The 19,926-nt window shown below is 40.3% G+C and overlaps 1 long non-coding RNA gene across 1 annotated transcript; it reads left to right on the top strand.

Annotated features, from left to right (window-relative positions):
- Nucleotides 1-2,937: 2,937 nt before the first annotated feature.
- On the top strand, nt 2,938-8,825 carry LOC125594925. The gene is made up of 2 exons (XR_007330049.1): nt 2,938-5,585; nt 6,419-8,825. It is a non-coding gene; the product is annotated as an uncharacterized LOC125594925 (long non-coding RNA).
- The last annotated feature ends 11,101 nt before the right edge of the window (nt 8,826-19,926 follow it).

Below are 19,926 nucleotides of genomic sequence, written 5' to 3'. Positions count from 1 at the left end.
ACAGGATGAATCACTTGTAAGAAGCTTGATTTGGATACATAATGGTGGAGAATCACCAGGAAGTTGAATAAATCTCATAGGAGTTGGCATGAAGAATTATCCCACTTTCAAATCAGGTGATTCCAGTTTCCCAGTTTGGGAATAGCACAGCTTCTTCGTCGTTCTAATCAACCAGGATGAATCACTTTGTAAGAACTGATTTGGATCTAAAGTGGTGGAGATCACTAGGAAGTTGAAAAAATCTCATAGGAGTTGGCATGAGAGAGTTATCCCACTTTCAAATCAGGTGATTCCAGTTTCCAGTTTGGGAATAGCACAGCTTCTTCTCGTTCTAATCAAACCAGGAGAATCACTTTGTAAGAAGCTTGATTTGGATACATAAAGTGGTGGAGAATCACCAGGATTGAATAAATCTCATAGGATTTGGCATGAAGAAGTTATCCCCACTTTCAAATCAGGTGATTCTAGTTTCCCAGTTTGGAATAGCACAGCCTTCTTCGTCGTTCTAATCAAAACAGGATGAATCACTTTGTAAGAAGCTTGATTTGGATACATAAAGTGGTGGAGAATCACCAGGAAGTTGAATAAATATCCTAGGAGTTGGCAAGAAGAAGTTATCCCACTTTCAAATCAGGTGATTCCAGTTTCCCAGTTTTGGAATAGCACAGCTTCTTCGTCGTTCCAATCAAACCAGGATGAATCACTTTGTGAGAAGCTTGATTTGGATACATAAAGTGGTGGAGAATCACCAGGAAGTTGAATAAATCTCATAGGAGTTGGCATGAAGAAATTATCCCACTTTCAAATCTGGTAAGTCCAGTTTCCCCGTTTGGGAATAGCACAGCTTCTTCGTCGTTCCAATCAAACCAGGATGAATCACTTTGTGAAAAGCTTGATTTGGATACAAAAAGTGGTGGAGAATCACCAGGAAGTTTAATAAATCTCATAGGAGTTGGCATGAAGAAGTTATCCCACTTTCAAATCAGGTGATTCCAGCTTTCAAGTTTGGGAATAGCACAGCTTCTTCATCGTTCCAATCAAACCAGGATGAATCACTTTGTGAAAAGCTTGATTTGGATACAAAAAGGGTGGAGAATCACCAGGAAGTTTAATAACCCAATTGGGATGAAGAAGTTATCCCACTTTCAAATAACGTGATTCCAGTTTCCTCAGTTTGGGAATAGCCAACTTGTTCGTCGTTCCAATCAAACCAGGATGAATCACTTTGTAAGAAGCTTGATTTAGATACATAAAGTGGTGGAGAATCACCAGGAAGTTGAATAAATCTCATAGGAGTTGGCAAGAAGAAGTTATCCCACTTTCAAATCAGGTGATTCCAGTTTCCCAGTTTGGGATAGCACAGCTTCTTCATCGTTCCAATCAAACCAGGATGAATCACTTTGTGAAAAGCTTGATTTGGATCCAAAAAGTGGTGGAGAATCACCAGAAGTTTAATAAATCTCATAGAGTTGGGATGAAGAAGTTATCCCACTTTCAAATTAGGTGATTCCAGCTTTCAAGTTTGGGAATAGCACAGCTTCTTCATCGTTCCAATCAAACCAGGATGAATCACTTTGTGAAAAGCTTGATTTGGATACAAAAGTGGTGGAGAATCACCAGGAAGTTTAATAAACCCATAGGAGTTGGGATGAAGAAGTTATCCCACTTTCAAATAACGTGATTCCAGTTTCTCAGTTTGGGAATAGTACAGCTTGTTCGTCGTTCCAATCAAACCAGGATGAATCACTTTGTAAGAAGCTTGATTTAGATACATAAAGTGGTGGAGAATCACCAGGAAGTTGAATAAATCTCATAGGAGTTGGCAAGAAGAAGTTATCCCACTTTCAAATCAGGTGATCCAGTTTCCAAGTTTGGGAATAGCACAGCTTCTTCATCGTTCCAATCAAACCAGGATGAATAACTTTGTGAAAAGCTTGATTTGGATACAAAAAGTGGTGGAGAATCACCATGAAGTTTAATAAATCTCATAGGAGTTGGGATGAAGAAGTTATCCCACTTTCAAATCAGGTGATTCCAGTTTCCTAGTTTGGGAATAGCACAGCTTCTTCGTCGTTCTAATCAAAACAGGATGAATCACTTTGTAAGAAGCTTGATTTGGATACATAAAGTGGTGGAGAATCACCAGGAAGTTGAATAAATCTCATAGGAGTTGGCATGAAGAAGTTATCCCACTTTCAAATCAAGTGATTCCAGTTTCCCAGTTTGGGAATAGCACAGCTTCTTCGTCGTTCTAATCAAACCAGGATGAATCACTTTGTAAGAAGCTTGATTTGGATACAAAAGTGGTGGAGAATCACCAGGAAGTTGAATAAATCTCATAGGAGTTGGCATGAAGAAGTTATCCCACTTTCAAATCAGGTGATTCTAGTTTCCCAGTTTGGGAATAGCACAGCTTCTTCGTCGTTCTAATCAAAACAAGATGAATCACTTTGTAAGAAGCTTGATTTGGATACATAAAAAGGTGGAGAATCACCAGGAAGTTGAATAAATCTCATAGGAGTTGGGAAGAAGTTATCCCACTTTCAAATCAGGTGATTCCAGTTTCCCAGTTTGGGAATAGCACAGCTTCTTCGTTGTTCCAATCAAACCAGGATGAATCACTTTGTGAGAAGCTTGATTTGGATACATAAAGTGGTGGAGAATCACCAGGAAATTGAATAAATCTCATAGGAGTTGGCAAGAAGAAGTTATCCCACTTTCAAATCAGGTGATTCCAGTTTCCCAGTTTGGGAATAGCACAGCTTCTTCGTCGTTCTAATCAAACCAGGATGAATCACTTGTAAGAAGCTTGATTTGGATACATAAAGTGGTGGAGAATCACCAGGAAGTTTAATAAATCTCATAGGAGTTGGCACGAAGAAGTTATCCCACTTTCAAATCAGGTGATTCCAGCTTTCAAGTTTGGGAATAGCACAGCTTCTTCATCGTTCCAATCAAACCAGGATGAATGACTTTGTGAAAAGCTTGATTTGGATACAAAAAGTGGTGGAGAATGTTGAACTGAAGAGAAGATGGAGCTTGTTCATAAATAGGGCAAGCTCCAGAAGATGTCCAGAAGAGTTCAATCAAGCTTCAGGAGTGCCCTGAAGTATCTATCATTGTGAAGTTAAGTCCAGGAGGGACTTAGACTGATCTTAGGAAGGCTTTGGAGAAGTTTGGGAGAAGATGGACGAAGGTACAAAGCTAGGGCAGCCGTACGGACAGTATGGCCATGTACGACCTTGTACGGCTATGTACGGCCATGGGAGATTCACAAAGGAGTCTGGTTCAACCAAGAAGAGAGTTAGGGCAATGTGCAAGAATAGGGTGAGTGGTACGGACAGGAGGTCCGTACCAATGACCTTACAACCATGTGGGCGCACCAACATGTTCCGGATCAACCTAAAATGGTGTTGTGCAAACTTAGGGTGCAAGAGAAGCTTGTCTGATCATTATGGGCGTTGGAGGATAAGGCAAGGGAATATTCCAAGGGATAAATGAGCTGTGTATGCAAGCTGGAAAGGTAAAGGTGCTTTACCTTTACAGCCAAGACCAGTCTACACCATCCATTCAAAAGGAGCAATCTGAGCTTTTCATTTAAATTAAAGACCAGCCAGCTAGCATCAGATCCTTGACTACATCTCATCCGCCCATTTCAAACCAAAGGATCTCCACTCTCCATTTCTTATCCTTAGCTTAGGGTTTCATGAGTTTTGTAACCCATTTTCTATTTAAAGACCCTTTGAGGGCAATTTGTAATCTCTAAGAGAGAGAGGGGGATTTCCCCTCCTCCTTCATAATCTTATGATACTTTGTCTCTCTAAACTCTCTATTCTCTCATTCTGAATCTCTATACACGTTCTCAGACTTGTTACCAATCTCTTAGACTCTTAGACACCTAAACACCTAGACACATAAACACTCATTAGTCTCTCCTCTTCTCAAATCGCTCCCAAGCTCTCTCTCTCTTTACCCATTTGGGTTTCACACACACATATAACCTGAGTACTCTTAAAATCTCATATGGTATCAGAGCCAGGTTCATCTGAACTTGGTTCTAGCTTCCGTACAAGTTCAAGCTCACTCCCATGCCATTTCCAAGCTGATGAAGAGCTCATGTCCAGCCTGTTGTTTAACCTCTTCAAGATGAAGATGTACTCATCCATGGCGTCCAGAAGCTGTCCTTGGTCGTTCTCCACTCTCTCATGGTCGTCCTGAAGAAAGAAAGGCCATTGGAAGCATGTCCAAGCCATTCCTATTCACTGTCCAAGGAGAAAGGTGAAAGCTTTCACCTTGTACCTGATTATGGCGACTCAAACATGAAGAGAAGAGGTGTCTTAGGCATGGTGGGTTCAAGAGGAAGTCCATGAAAGAAGGAGATGTTGGAAGTGACACCAAAAGCTCAGATCTTCCCATGTACTAAGGAGTTTCAAGGAACTAACACTAGTTTCTTGGCTGTAAGGAAATCTCTTTCTCTTGTATAAAGCTTGAGTGTATGAACAGGTTGTGATGTTGTGATGTGATTGAAAACCTGAGGATATGTTTAAGATTGCTAAATGAAAATTGTTTAGAAACTGTCCCAGGATGCTTAAAGAGGCTTGTTTGATGATCGAGAATGTTTGAAATGCTTAATCCCAGTTCTAAAATGAAATGACTTGTTAGGATAGTAGAATCTGCCTTATCCAGCTTGCATTCATGAGTTAGAAACTGATCAAGATTAATGCATATTGTCTTGTAGCTGTCTTAAATTGAAGCATTAGATTCATGTCTAAATTGCTGAGTAAAGGAGCTTTAAAAGAAAATGAAAAATGCTTAAGTAACTTGTCTTGAATCTGTTAGGATCTTGCTTGTACTTAGAAAGTTTGCTTGCAAAGATTAGAACTTGATATTGTCTTGTTTAATCTGTTGCATTGCTTGTGATATTGGGAATCAAACTTGATGATTAATCAAGGATTGATCCCAATACTATTGTGGCTTATCTTTGCTGGAGTTTGAGTGTTGTTTCAGGTTCACAAGATGTGTTCTTAGCTCACCATTCATCCAAGTTAAAAGAGGAAGACTTTGTCCATTTGCGTGTGCAATGGAGAGTTGTTACAAGAAGGGTAAAGGGCAGATGGTTTTAAAACTCACATAAGCTCACTGGGGTTATGTGAGCTACCTAGCTACCCTTGGAGTTATGCGACCTGTTCTTCTCCTTACCATTGCAAGTAACTGAAGAAGAAGCCAACCGGGTCTAGGCAGTGGCGTGTCTATTCAAGAGAGTGCTCAAACTAAGACAGAGCACTCTTGGCTGTGTGAAGAAGAAGGCTACTCTATCAAGGTGGCTTCTAGTGTGAGGTGATTGAAGAAGTAGCTGAAACTTCCACAAGCATTCCATCATGGTGGCGAATTCAGAAGGATGATTGCAATGGTTTGTTGTTCCGGATCAAGAGACTCTCACCTGCCCAAGCTTGGTTCTTACTAGACTTAGTTCCAAGCTTAAGAGGGAGTGTTGAAGAAGCTTCTATGATCCTAGAGAGAAGAAGAAGAAGTGAGGATTCAAGTGGCGACATTAAGAACCACTCCTTATCATCTTAAACAAGAGAGTAAGCCTAGTCTTATCTATTTCAATATGTCTTGATAGGTTTATCTCTTGGTTATGCTCTGTGATTTCTATATCTAAAGTTCCATTAATGGTTGGTAGCTTCTAGTAGAATGTCTAGAGGCTAATTGCATACTGAAATTATGTTGCTGTTGCATTGTCTTGTTGACATTAAGTAATGTCTAGTGTCCCAGAATCTCATATCTTGTTTATTACAGTGTTTTGTGTGTTGACATAGCTTGAATCATCATGAATGTGTTGTAGAATTGAGTAGAATGTCTCTGCTGCTTGCATCATGTTTGAAAGGCTACTTTGCATTCACATAAGCTTGTTTCATATTGTCTTGATTCAATCCAGTTCAGATTGTTGCTATGCCATAGTTAAATCCATCCATGATGTCTTATAGCATTTAGAAGTATGTCTAAGCTACTTTAATCATTGGCTTTGATTAAACTAGTGAGCATAAGCATGTACTGATTCACTCTTGTCGCCTAGATTGCATAAGTGTCATCTAGTCTTGTGTTTCATTTGGATTGAATCTGTTGCATTCATATAGTCATTGTTAGAGTCTAATCTAATGCATTAATCTAGTGTTGCATTTTAAAAAAAAAATAAAAAAATATTGAATTAAACTTAAAAGATCAAGTGTATTGCTGAAAACATTCATTGTCTTTGATTGATTAATTGTTGAAAACTACTTGCTGATGTTTTTGCCTTGATTGATTGGTTGTTTTAAGTTTATATATCGTTGTGGCATTGGAGATCAAACCGGATGGATGATTTTGGTTTGGTCCCAATGGGATTAACTGATCTTGCATTGAGTTGTGGTGGTGTTAGGTACACAAAGAAGTGATACACTGACAAGCCAAACCAAAGTGTAAAGACAAAGGTCTTGTGCCATTGCATATCATCACTAGGACATGTTAGTCCATAATCTACAGGAAGTGTAGTGTGATTGATTATGCAATGAGAGATGGCCATTACATAATACCATTGGACAAGTTTAGTCCTTAGTCTACAGGAAGTGTAGCATGGGTAATTATGCAATGAGAGAAGTGTCTTGTGAGTCTCTCTATGGTGTTTCAAACACCCTAGTTCCTGGTTAAGGAAGAGAGTACACTCACAAGAAGAAAGCTATCATGAAATATTGATGGTTATAAGACCATGGGGAGGCATAGGATCATCACAAGCTTAGCTCCTTCTAGTCTCGGTTCTAAGCTTGAGGGGGAGTCTTAATGCACATGATCCATGGTCAGTCTTCTACAAAGGATCATCAGCTGGAGCTATTCTAGGCAATCTAAGGAAGAAGAAGCTGATGTTGCCACTAAATGGTGCAATGGCCGAGTGGGAAACTCACCAAAACAAAAAGGAAAGTCTACTTATCTATCTTGCCACTAAATGGTCCAATGGCCGAGTGGGAAACTCACCAAAACAAAAAGGGAAGTCTACTTATCTATCTTGCTTATAAAGACTGATATCATGTTACTTAAGATGATAGACTTATTTCCTTGAAAGAACTGGATACAATGTTGCTTAATCTGAAATGATAGGTTTATTTCCTAAAGAACTGAGGCATTGTGTTCACATTGTATCAGGTACTTGTTATCTTGATAAGCAACTCCTAGGAGATATAAGTGATACCTTCAGAGACTACTTGAGGGAGATTCAAGTGGAGAGTCAAGCTGTGTATGTTCAGAGACTACTTGAAGAAGAATCTAGTGGAAAGTCAAGCTGTTTGGGAAACTCCAAAATGTTCATGGAACACTCCTCACCTAAACAATAGGGAAGTATCTTAAACTCATGACAATTCAATTCATTCATCATGTCATTTTTTAAGCTTAAGATGATACTTAAAATACTTTGAGTAAAATGTGCTGCATTAATAATGTAATCTTAAGGGTCTTGATAAGTACTGATGCACCTTTGGGATAATGTATCAGGTACCATTGCTTGGGCATCACTGAAGTGTTCCTGGTCGTTCCCTAGCTTCTCTAAGGAGGCTGTGAAGTCTGTTGAGAGGGGGAGACTCAAATCAGGTCCATGAACAGGGCAAGCCTAGTTTGAATTATTATTCAGCCTCACCAAAGATGGAACTGGTCGGTTCCTAGCCTTTCTAAGATGGCTAAGAAGTCAGTTGAGAGGGGGAGTATCAACCCGGCTACATGAAGAGGCCAAGAAGTGTTTGAAGTGTGCACAAGCCTTGAAGAGTTGCTGCACCAGTTAGGCCACGATCCAGAGTTCTTTGTGTCCAACCACACTGGTTCTAAGGCACAAAGGCTCAATGGCCAATCCCTAGGCCTTGGAGATCTCTACTCTTTTTCCCTTGCAAGGTTTTGTCCCAATGGGTTTTCCTTGTAAGGTTTTTAATGAGGGAGACTCTTCAGGGTTCCAATCTTGACTTAGGATCTCCTAGAGTCAAACTTGACGGGGAGTGTTGAACTGAAGAGAAGATGGAGCTTGTTCATAAATAGGGCAAGCTCTAGAAGATGTCCAGAAGAGTTCAATCAAGCTTCAGGAGTGCCCTGAAGTATCTATCATTGTGAAGTTAAGTCCAGGAGGGACTTAGACTGATCTTAGGAAGGCTTTGGAGAAGTTTGGGAGAAGATGGACGAAGGTACAAAGCTAGGGCAGCCGTACGGACAGTACGGCCATGTACGACCTTGTACGGCTATGTACGGCCATGGGAGATTCACAAAGGAGTCTGGTTCAACCAAGAAGAGAGTTAGGGCAATGTGCAAGAATAGGGCGAGTGGTACGGACAGGAGGTCCGTACCAATGACCTTACAACCATGTGGGCGCACCAACATGTTCCGGATCAACCTAAAATGGTGTTGTGCAAACTTAGGGTGCAAGAGAAGCTTGTCTGATCATTATGGGCATTGGAGGATAAGGCAAGGGAATATTCCAAGGGATAAATGAGCTGTGTATGCAAGCTGGAAAGGTAAAGGTGCTTTACCTTTACAGCCAAGACCAGTCTACACCATCCATTCAAAAGGAGCAATCTGAGCTTTTCATTTAAAATTAAAGACCAGCCAGCTAGCATCAGATCCTTGACTACATCTCATCCGCCCATTTCAAACCAAAGGATCTCCACTCTCCATTTCTTATCCTTAGCTTAGGGTTTCATGAGTTTTGTAACCCATTTTCTATTTAAAGACCCTTTGAGGGCAATTTGTAATCTCTAAGAGAGAGAGGGGAATTTCCCCTCCTCCTTCATAATCTTATGATACTTTGTCTCTCTAAACTCTCTATTCTCTCATTCTGAATCTCTATACACGTTCTCAGACTTGTTACCAATCTCTTAGACTCTTAGACACCTAAACACCTAGACACATAAACACTCATTAGTCTCTCCTCTTCTCAAATCGCTCCCAAGCTCTCTCTCTCTTTACCCATTTGGGTTTCACACACACATATAACCTGAGTACTCTTAAAATCTCATAGAGAATCACCAAGAAGTTAATAAATCCCATAGGAGTTGGGATGAAGAAGTTATCCCACTTTCAAATCAGGTGATTCCAGTTTCCCAGTTTGGGAATAGCACAGCTTGTTCGTCGTTCCAATCAAACCAGGATGAATCACTTTGTAAGAAGCTTGATTTGGATACATAAAGTGGTGGAGAATCACCAGGAAGTTGAATAAATCTCATAGGAGTTGGCATGAAGAAGTTATCCCACTTTCAAATCAGGTGATTCCAGTTTCCCAGTTTGGGAATAGCACAGCTTCTTCGTCGTTCCAATCAAACCAGGATGAATCACTTTGTAAGAAGCTTGATTTGGATACATAAAGTGGTGGAGAATCACCAGGAAGTTGAATAAATCTCATAGGAGTTGGCATGAAGAAGTTATCCCACTTTCAAATCAGGTGATTCCAGTTTCCCAGTTTGGGAATAGCACAGCTTCTTCGTCGTTCCAATCAAACCAGGATGAATCACTTTGTGAGAAGCTTGATTTGGATACATAAAGTGGTGGAGAATCACCAGGAAGTTGAATAAATCTCATAGGAGTTGGCATGAAGAAGTTATCCCACTTTCAAATCAGGTGATTCCAGTTTCCCAGTTTGGGAATAGCACAGCTTCTTCGTCGTTCCAATCAAACCAGGATGAATCACTTTGTAAGAAGCTTGATTTGGATACATAAAGTGGTGGAGAATCACCAGGAAGTTGAATAAATCTCATAGGAGTTGGCATGAAGAAGTTATCCCACTTTCAAATCAGGTGATTCCAGTTTCCCAGTTTGGGAATAGCACAGCTTCTTCGTCGTTCCAATCAAACCAGGATGAATCACTTTGTGAAAAGCTTGATTTGGATACATAAAGTGGTGGAGAATCACCAGGAAGTTTAATAAATCTCATAGGAGTTGGCATGAAGAAGTTATCCCACTTTCAAATCAGGTGATTCCAGTTTCCCAGTTTGGGAATAGCACAGCTTCTTCGTCGTTCCAATCAAACCAGGATGAATCACTTTGTAAGAAGCTTGATTTGGATACATAAAGTGGTGGAGAATCACCAGGAAGTTGAATAAATCCATAGGAGTTGGGATGAAGAAGTTATCCCACTTTCAAATCAGGTGATTCCAGTTTCCCAGTTTGGGAATAGCACAGCTTCTTCGTCGTTCCAATCAAACCAGGATGAATCACTTTGTAAGAAGCTTGATTTGGATACATAAAGTGGTGGAGAATCACCAGGAAGTTGAATAAATCTCATAGGAGTTGGCATGAAGAAGTTATCCCACTTTCAAATCAGGTGATTCCAGTTTCCCAGTTTGGGAATAGCACAGCTTCTTCGTCGTTCCAATCAAACCAGGATGAATCACTTTGTAAGAAGCTTGATTTGGATACATAAAGTGGTGGAGAATCACCAGGAAGTTGAATAAATCTCATAGGAGTTGGCATGAAGAAGTTATCCCACTTTCAAATCAGGTGATTCCAGTTTCCCAGTTTGGGAATAGCACAGCTTCTTCGTCGTTCCAATCAAACCAGGATGAATCACTTTGTGAAAAGCTTGATTTGGATACATAAAGTGGTGGAGAATCACCAGGAAGTTGAATAAATCTCATAGGAGTTGGCATGAAGAAGTTATCCCACTTTCAAATCAGGTGATTCCAGTTTCCCAGTTTGGGAATAGCACAGCTTCTTCGTCGTTCCAATCAAACCAGGATGAATCACTTTGTAAGAAGCTTGATTTGGATACATAAAGTGGTGGAGAATCACCAGGAAGTTGAATAAATCTCATAGGAGTTGGCATGAAGAAGTTATCCCACTTTCAAATCAGGTGATTCCAGTTTCCCAGTTTGGGAATAGCACAGCTTCTTCGTCGTTCCAATCAAACCAGGATGAATCACTTTGTAAGAAGCTTGATTTGGATACATAAAGTGGAGAATCACCAGGAAGTTGAATAAATCTCATAGGAGTTGGCATGAAGAAGTTATCCCACTTTCAAATCAGGTGATTCCAGTTTCCCAGTTTGGGAATAGCACAGCTTCTTCGTCGTTCCAATCAAACCAGGATGAATCACTTTGTAAGAAGCTTGATTTGGATACATAAAGTGGTGGAGAATCACCAGGAAGTTGAATAAATCTCATAGGAGTTGGCATGAAGAAGTTATCCCACTTTCAAATCAGGTGATTCCAGTTTCCCAGTTTGGGAATAGCACAGCTTCTTCGTCGTTCCAATCAAACCAGGATGAATCACTTTGTAAGAAGCTTGATTTGGATACATAAAGTGGTGGAGAATCACCAGGAAGTTGAATAAATCTCATAGGAGTTGGGATGAAGAAGTTATCCCACTTTCAAATCAGGTGATTCCAGTTTCCCAGTTTGGGAATAGCACAGCTTCTTCGTCGTTCCAATCAAACCAGGATGAATCACTTTGTGAGAAGCTTGATTTGGATACATAAAGTGGTGGAGAATCACCAGGAAGTTGAATAAATCTCATAGGAGTTGGCATGAAGAAGTTATCCCACTTTCAAATCAGGTGATTCCAGTTTCCCAGTTTGGGAATAGCACAGCTTCTTCGTCGTTCCAATCAAACCAGGATGAATCACTTTGTAAGAAGCTTGATTTGGATACATAAAGTGGTGGAGAATCACCAGGAAGTTGAATAAATCTCATAGGAGTTGGCATGAAGAAGTTATCCCACTTTCAAATCAGGTGATTCCAGTTTCCCAGTTTGGGAATAGCACAGCTTCTTCGTCGTTCCAATCAAACCAGGATGAATCACTTTGTAAAAGCTTGATTTGGATACATAAAGTGGTGGAGAATCACCAGGAAGTTGAATAAATCTCATAGGAGTTGGGATGAAGAAGTTATCCCACTTTCAAATCAGGTGATTCCAGTTTCCCAGTTTGGGAATAGCACAGCTTCTTCGTCGTTCCAATCAAACCAGGATGAATCACTTTGTAAGAAGCTTGATTTGGATACATAAAGTGGTGGAGAATCACCAGGAAGTTGAATAAATCTCATAGGAGTTGGCATGAAGAAGTTATCCCACTTTCAAATCAGGTGATTCCAGTTTCCCAGTTTGGGAATAGCACAGCTTCTTCGTCGTTCCAATCAAACCAGGATGAATCACTTTGTAAGAAGCTTGATTTGGATACATAAAGTGGTGGAGAATCACCAGGAAGTTGAATAAATCTCATAGGAGTTGGCATGAAGAAGTTATCCCACTTTCAAATCAGGTGATTCCAGTTTCCCAGTTTGGGAATAGCACAGCTTCTTCGTCGTTCCAATCAAACCAGGATGAATCACTTTGTAAGAAGCTTGATTTGGATACATAAAGTGGTGGAGAATCACCAGGAAGTTGAATAAATCTCATAGGAGTTGGCATGAAGAAGTTATCCCACTTTCAAATCAGGTGATTCCAGTTTCCCAGTTTGGGAATAGCACAGCTTCTTCGTCGTTCCAATCAAACCAGGATGAATCACTTTGTAAGAAGCTTGATTTGGATACATAAAGTGGTGGAGAATCACCAGGAAGTTGAATAAATCTCATAGGAGTTGGCATGAAGAAGTTATCCCACTTTCAAATCAGGTGATTCCAGTTTCCCAGTTTGGGAATAGCACAGCTTCTTCGTCGTTCCAATCAAACCAGGATGAATCACTTTGTGAAAAGCTTGATTTGGATACATAAAGTGGTGGAGAATCACCAGGAAGTTGAATAAATCTCATAGGAGTTGGCATGAAGAAGTTATCCCACTTTCAAATCAGGTGATTCCAGTTTCCCAGTTTGGGAATAGCACAGCTTCTTCGTCGTTCCAATCAAACCAGGATGAATCACTTTGTAAGAAGCTTGATTTGGATACATAAAGTGGTGGAGAATCACCAGGAAGTTGAATAAATCTCATAGGAGTTGGCTCATAGGAGTTGGCATGAAGAAGTTATCCCACTTTCAAATCAGGTGATTCCAGTTTCCCAGTTTGGGAATAGCACAGCTTCTTCGTCGTTCCAATCAAACCAGGATGAATCACTTTGTAAGAAGCTTGATTTGGATACATAAAGTGGAGAATCACCAGGAAGTTGAATAAATCTCATAGGAGTTGGCATGAAGAAGTTATCCCACTTTCAAATCAGGTGATTCCAGTTTCCCAGTTTGGGAATAGCACAGCTTCTTCGTCGTTCCAATCAAACCAGGATGAATCACTTTGTAAGAAGCTTGATTTGGATACATAAAGTGGTGGAGAATCACCAGGAAGTTGAATAAATCTCATAGGAGTTGGCATGAAGAAGTTATCCCACTTTCAAATCAGGTGATTCCAGTTTCCCAGTTTGGGAATAGCACAGCTTCTTCGTCGTTCCAATCAAACCAGGATGAATCACTTTGTAAGAAGCTTGATTTGGATACATAAAGTGGTGGAGAATCACCAGGAAGTTGAATAAATCTCATAGGAGTTGGCATGAAGAAGTTATCCCACTTTCAAATCAGGTGATTCCAGTTTCCCAGTTTGGGAATAGCACAGCTTCTTCGTCGTTCCAATCAAACCAGGATGAATCACTTTGTGAGAAGCTTGATTTGGATACATAAAGTGGTGGAGAATCACCAGGAAGTTGAATAAATCTCATAGGAGTTGGCATGAAGAAGTTATCCCACTTTCAAATCAGGTGATTCCAGTTTCCCAGTTTGGGAATAGCACAGCTTCTTCGTCGTTCCAATCAAACCAGGATGAATCACTTTGTAAGAAGCTTGATTTGGATACATAAAGTGGTGGAGAATCACCAGGAAGTTGAATAAATCTCATAGGAGTTGGCATGAAGAAGTTATCCCACTTTCAAATCAGGTGATTCCAGTTTCCCAGTTTGGGAATAGCACAGCTTCTTCGTCGTTCCAATCAAACCAGGATGAATCACTTTGTGAAAAGCTTGATTTGGATACATAAAGTGGTGGAGAATCACCAGGAAGTTGAATAAATCTCATAGGAGTTGGCATGAAGAAGTTATCCCACTTTCAAATCAGGTGATTCCAGTTTCCCAGTTTGGGAATAGCACAGCTTCTTCGTCGTTCCAATCAAACCAGGATGAATCACTTTGTAAGAAGCTTGATTTGGATACATAAAGTGGTGGAGAATCACCAGGAAGTTGAATAAATCTCATAGGAGTTGGCATGAAGAAGTTATCCCACTTTCAAATCAGGTGATTCCAGTTTCCCAGTTTGGGAATAGCACAGCTTCTTCGTCGTTCCAATCAAACCAGGATGAATCACTTTGTAAGAAGCTTGATTTGGATACATAAAGTGGTGGAGAATCACCAGGAAGTTGAATAAATCTCATAGGAGTTGGCATGAAGAAGTTATCCCACTTTCAAATCAGGTGATTCCAGTTTCCCAGTTTGGGAATAGCACAGCTTCTTCGTCGTTCCAATCAAACCAGGATGAATCACTTTGTAAGAAGCTTGATTTGGATACATAAAGTGGTGGAGAATCACCAGGAAGTTGAATAAATCTCATAGGAGTTGGCATGAAGAAGTTATCCCACTTTCAAATCAGGTGATTCCAGTTTCCCAGTTTGGGAATAGCACAGCTTCTTCGTCGTTCCAATCAAACCAGGATGAATCACTTTGTAAGAAGCTTGATTTGGATACATAAAGTGGTGGAGAATCACCAGGAAGTTGAATAAATCTCATAGGAGTTGGCATGAAGAAGTTATCCCACTTTCAAATCAGGTGATTCCAGTTTCCCAGTTTGGGAATAGCACAGCTTCTTCGTCGTTCCAATCAAACCAGGATGAATCACTTTGTGAAAAGCTTGATTTGGATACATAAAGTGGTGGAGAATCACCAGGAAGTTGAATAAATCTCATAGGAGTTGGCATGAAGAAGTTATCCCACTTTCAAATCAGGTGATTCCAGTTTCCCAGTTTGGGAATAGCACAGCTTCTTCGTCGTTCCAATCAAACCAGGATGAATCACTTTGTAAGAAGCTTGATTTGGATACATAAAGTGGTGGAGAATCACCAGGAAGTTGAATAAATCTCATAGGAGTTGGCATGAAGAAGTTATCCCACTTTCAAATCAGGTGATTCCAGTTTCCCAGTTTGGGAATAGCACAGCTTCTTCGTCGTTCCAATCAAACCAGGATGAATCACTTTGTAAGAAGCTTGATTTGGATACATAAAGTGGAGAATCACCAGGAAGTTGAATAAATCTCATAGGAGTTGGCATGAAGAAGTTATCCCACTTTCAAATCAGGTGATTCCAGTTTCCCAGTTTGGGAATAGCACAGCTTCTTCGTCGTTCCAATCAAACCAGGATGAATCACTTTGTAAGAAGCTTGATTTGGATACATAAAGTGGTGGAGAATCACCAGGAAGTTGAATAAATCTCATAGGAGTTGGCATGAAGAAGTTATCCCACTTTCAAATCAGGTGATTCCAGTTTCCCAGTTTGGGAATAGCACAGCTTCTTCGTCGTTCCAATCAAACCAGGATGAATCACTTTGTAAGAAGCTTGATTTGGATACATAAAGTGGTGGAGAATCACCAGGAAGTTGAATAAATCTCATAGGAGTTGGCATGAAGAAGTTATCCCACTTTCAAATCAGGTGATTCCAGTTTCCCAGTTTGGGAATAGCACAGCTTCTTCGTCGTTCCAATCAAACCAGGATGAATCACTTTGTAAGAAGCTTGATTTGGATACATAAAGTGGAGAATCACCAGGAAGTTGAATAAATCTCATAGGAGTTGGCATGAAGAAGTTATCCCACTTTCAAATCAGGTGATTCCAGTTTCCCAGTTTGGGAATAGCACAGCTTCTTCGTCGTTCCAATCAAACCAGGATGAATCACTTTGTAAGAAGCTTGATTTGGATACATAAAGTGGTGGAGAATCACCAGGAAGTTGAATAAATCTCATAGGAGTTGGCATGAAGAAGTTATCCCACTTTCAAATCAGGTGATTCCAGTTTCCCAGTTTGGGAATAGCACAGCTTCTTCGTCGTTCCAATCAAACCAGGATGAATCACTTTGTAAGAAGCTTGATTTGGATACATAAAGTGGTGGAGAATCACCAGGAAGTTGAATAAATCTCATAGGAGTTGGCATGAAGAAGTTATCCCACTTTCAAATCAGGTGATTCCAGTTTCCCAGTTTGGGAATAGCACAGCTTCTTCGTCGTTCCAATCAAACCAGGATGAATCACTTTGTAAGAAGCTTGATTTGGATACATAAAGTGGTGGAGAATCACCAGGAAGTTGAATAAATCTCATAGGAGTTGGCATGAAGAAGTTATCCCACTTTCAAATCAGGTGATTCCAGTTTCCCAGTTTGGGAATAGCACAGCTTCTTCGTCGTTCCAATCAAACCAGGATGAATCACTTTGTAAGAAGCTTGATTTGGATACATAAAGTGGTGGAGAATCACCAGGAAGTTGAATAAATCTCATAGGAGTTGGCATGAAGAAGTTATCCCACTTTCAAATCAGGTGATTCCAGTTTCCCAGTTTGGGAATAGCACAGCTTCTTCGTCGTTCCAATCAAACCAGGATGAATCACTTTGTGAAAAGCTTGATTTGGATACATAAAGTGGTGGAGAATCACCAGGAAGTTGAATAAATCTCATAGGAGTTGGGATGAAGAAGTTATCCCACTTTCAAATCAGGTGATTCCAGTTTCCCAGTTTGGGAATAGCACAGCTTCTTCGTCGTTCCAATCAAACCAGGATGAATCACTTTGTAAGAAGCTTGATTTGGATACATAAAGTGGTGGAGAATCACCAGGAAGTTGAATAAATCTCATAGGAGTTGGCATGAAGAAGTTATCCCACTTTCAAATCAGGTGATTCCAGTTTCCCAGTTTGGGAATAGCACAGCTTCTTCGTCGTTCCAATCAAACCAGGATGAATCACTTTGTAAGAAGCTTGATTTGGATACATAAAGTGGTGGAGAATCACCAGGAAGTTGAATAAATCTCATAGGAGTTGGCATGAAGAAGTTATCCCACTTTCAAATCAGGTGATTCCAGTTTCCCAGTTTGGGAATAGCACAGCTTCTTCGTCGTTCCAATCAAACCAGGATGAATCACTTTGTAAGAAGCTTGATTTGGATACATAAAGTGGTGGAGAATCACCAGGAAGTTGAATAAATCTCATAGGAGTTGGCATGAAGAAGTTATCCCACTTTCAAATCAGGTGATTCCAGTTTCCCAGTTTGGGAATAGCACAGCTTCTTCGTCGTTCCAATCAAACCAGGATGAATCACTTTGTAAGAAGCTTGATTTGGATACATAAAGTGGTGGAGAATCACCAGGAAGTTGAATAAATCTCATAGGAGTTGGCATGAAGAAGTTATCCCACTTTCAAATCAGGTGATTCCAGTTTCCCAGTTTGGGAATAGCACAGCTTCTTCGTCGTTCCAATCAAACCAGGATGAATCACTTTGTGAAAAGCTTGATTTGGATACATAAAGTGGTGGAGAATCACCAGGAAGTTGAATAAATCTCATAGGAGTTGGCATGAAGAAGTTATCCCACTTTCAAATCAGGTGATTCCAGTTTCCCAGTTTGGGAATAGCACAGCTTCTTCGTCGTTCCAATCAAACCAGGATGAATCACTTTGTAAGAAGCTTGATTTGGATACATAAAGTGGTGGAGAATCACCAGGAAGTTGAATAAATCTCATAGGAGTTGGCATGAAGAAGTTATCCCACTTTCAAATCAGGTGATTCCAGTTTCCCAGTTTGGGAATAGCACAGCTTCTTCGTCGTTCCAATCAAACCAGGATGAATCACTTTGTAAGAAGCTTGATTTGGATACATAAAGTGGAGAATCACCAGGAAGTTGAATAAATCTCATAGGAGTTGGCATGAAGAAGTTATCCCACTTTCAAATCAGGTGATTCCAGTTTCCCAGTTTGGGAATAGCACAGCTTCTTCGTCGTTCCAATCAAACCAGGATGAATCACTTTGTAAGAAGCTTGATTTGGATACATAAAGTGGTGGAGAATCACCAGGAAGTTGAATAAATCTCATAGGAGTTGGCATGAAGAAGTTATCCCACTTTCAAATCAGGTGATTCCAGTTTCCCAGTTTGGGAATAGCACAGCTTCTTCGTCGTTCCAATCAAACCAGGATGAATCACTTTGTAAGAAGCTTGATTTGGATACATAAAGTGGTGGAGAATCACCAGGAAGTTGAATAAATCTCATAGGAGTTGGCATGAAGAAGTTATCCCACTTTCAAATCAGGTGATTCCAGTTTCCCAGTTTGGGAATAGCACAGCTTCTTCGTCGTTCCAATCAAACCAGGATGAATCACTTTGTGAGAAGCTTGATTTGGATACATAAAGTGGTGGAGAATCACCAGGAAGTTGAATAAATCTCATAGGAGTTGGCATGAAGAAGTTATCCCACTTTCAAATCAGGTGATTCCAGTTTCCCAGTTTGGGAATAGCACAGCTTCTTCGTCGTTCCAATCAAACCAGGATGAATCACTTTGTAAGAAGCTTGATTTGGATACATAAAGTGGTGGAGAATCACCAGGAAGTTGAATAAATCTCATAGGAGTTGGCATGAAGAAGTTATCCCACTTTCAAATCAGGTGATTCCAGTTTCCCAGTTTGGGAATAGCACAGCTTCTTCGTCGTTCCAATCAAACCAGGATGAATCACTTTGTGAAAAGCTTGATTTGGATACATAAAGTGGTGGAGAATCACCAGGAAGTTGAATAAATCTCATAGGAGTTGGGATGAAGAAGTTATCCCACTTTCAAATCAGGTGATTCCAGTTTCCCAGTTTGGGAATAGCACAGCTTCTTCGTCGTTCCAATCAAACCAGGATGAATCACTTTGTAAGAAGCTTGATTTGGATACATAAAGTGGTGGAGAATCACCAGGAAGTTGAATAAATCTCATAGGAGTTGGCATGAAGAAGTTATCCCACTTTCAAATCAGGTGATTCCAGTTTCCCAGTTTGGGAATAGCACAGCTTCTTCGTCGTTCCAATCAAACCAGGATGAATCACTTTGTAAGAAGCTTGATTTGGATACATAAAGTGGTGGAGAATCACCAGGAAGTTGAATAAATCTCATAGGAGTTGGCATGAAGAAGTTATCCCACTTTCAAATCAGGTGATTCCAGTTTCCCAGTTTGGGAATAGCACAGCTTCTTCGTCGTTCCAATCAAACCAGGATGAATCACTTTGTAAGAAGCTTGATTTGGATACATAAAGTGGTGGAGAATCACCAGGAAGTTGAATAAATCTCATAGGAGTTGGCATGAAGAAGTTATCCCACTTTCAAATCAGGTGATTCCAGTTTCCCAGTTTGGGAATAGCACAGCTTCTTCGTCGTTCCAATCAAACCAGGATGAATCACTTTGTAAGAAGCTTGATTTGGATACATAAAGTGGTGGAGAATCACCAGGAAGTTGAATAAATCTCATAGGAGTTGGCATGAAGAAGTTATCCCACTTTCAAATCAGGTGATTCCAGTTTCCCAGTTTGGGAATAGCACAGCTTCTTCGTCGTTCCAATCAAACCAGGATGAATCACTTTGTGAGAAGCTTGATTTGGATACATAAAGTGGTGGAGATGTTGAGATGAAGACCAAGAAGTGAAGAGATGAAGCTTTGGGGATGAATGAAGTGAGACAGTAACTTTGGAGTTTTTACCACAGTAACTTTGGAGTTTCACCATTTCTGGATAAAGGTAACTAAGTTAGAGCTTGGGAAGTTACCTTACATCCATTTGGAGAGTAAAAACGTCCAAGGGTATTTGGAGAGGAAAAGGAGCACATGGACAGGCTGTCTTGAGCTGGAAAGGGGAAAATGCTTTATTACTATAGCAAGCATGTGAGGAAACACAGCCAAGCATTTCAAAAGGAGTTCCAGCCTGTCCATTGACTCCACATGCTTATGGATTTCGAAATACACTT

This window comes from Brassica napus (assembly GCF_020379485.1).
Source record: "Brassica napus cultivar Da-Ae chromosome C6 unlocalized genomic scaffold, Da-Ae chrC06_Random_13, whole genome shotgun sequence".
NCBI classification, from domain to species: Eukaryota; Viridiplantae; Streptophyta; class Magnoliopsida; order Brassicales; family Brassicaceae; genus Brassica; species Brassica napus.
Note: the sequence above shows the minus strand (reverse complement) of the source record. Positions and strands in the feature narration are given on the sequence as shown.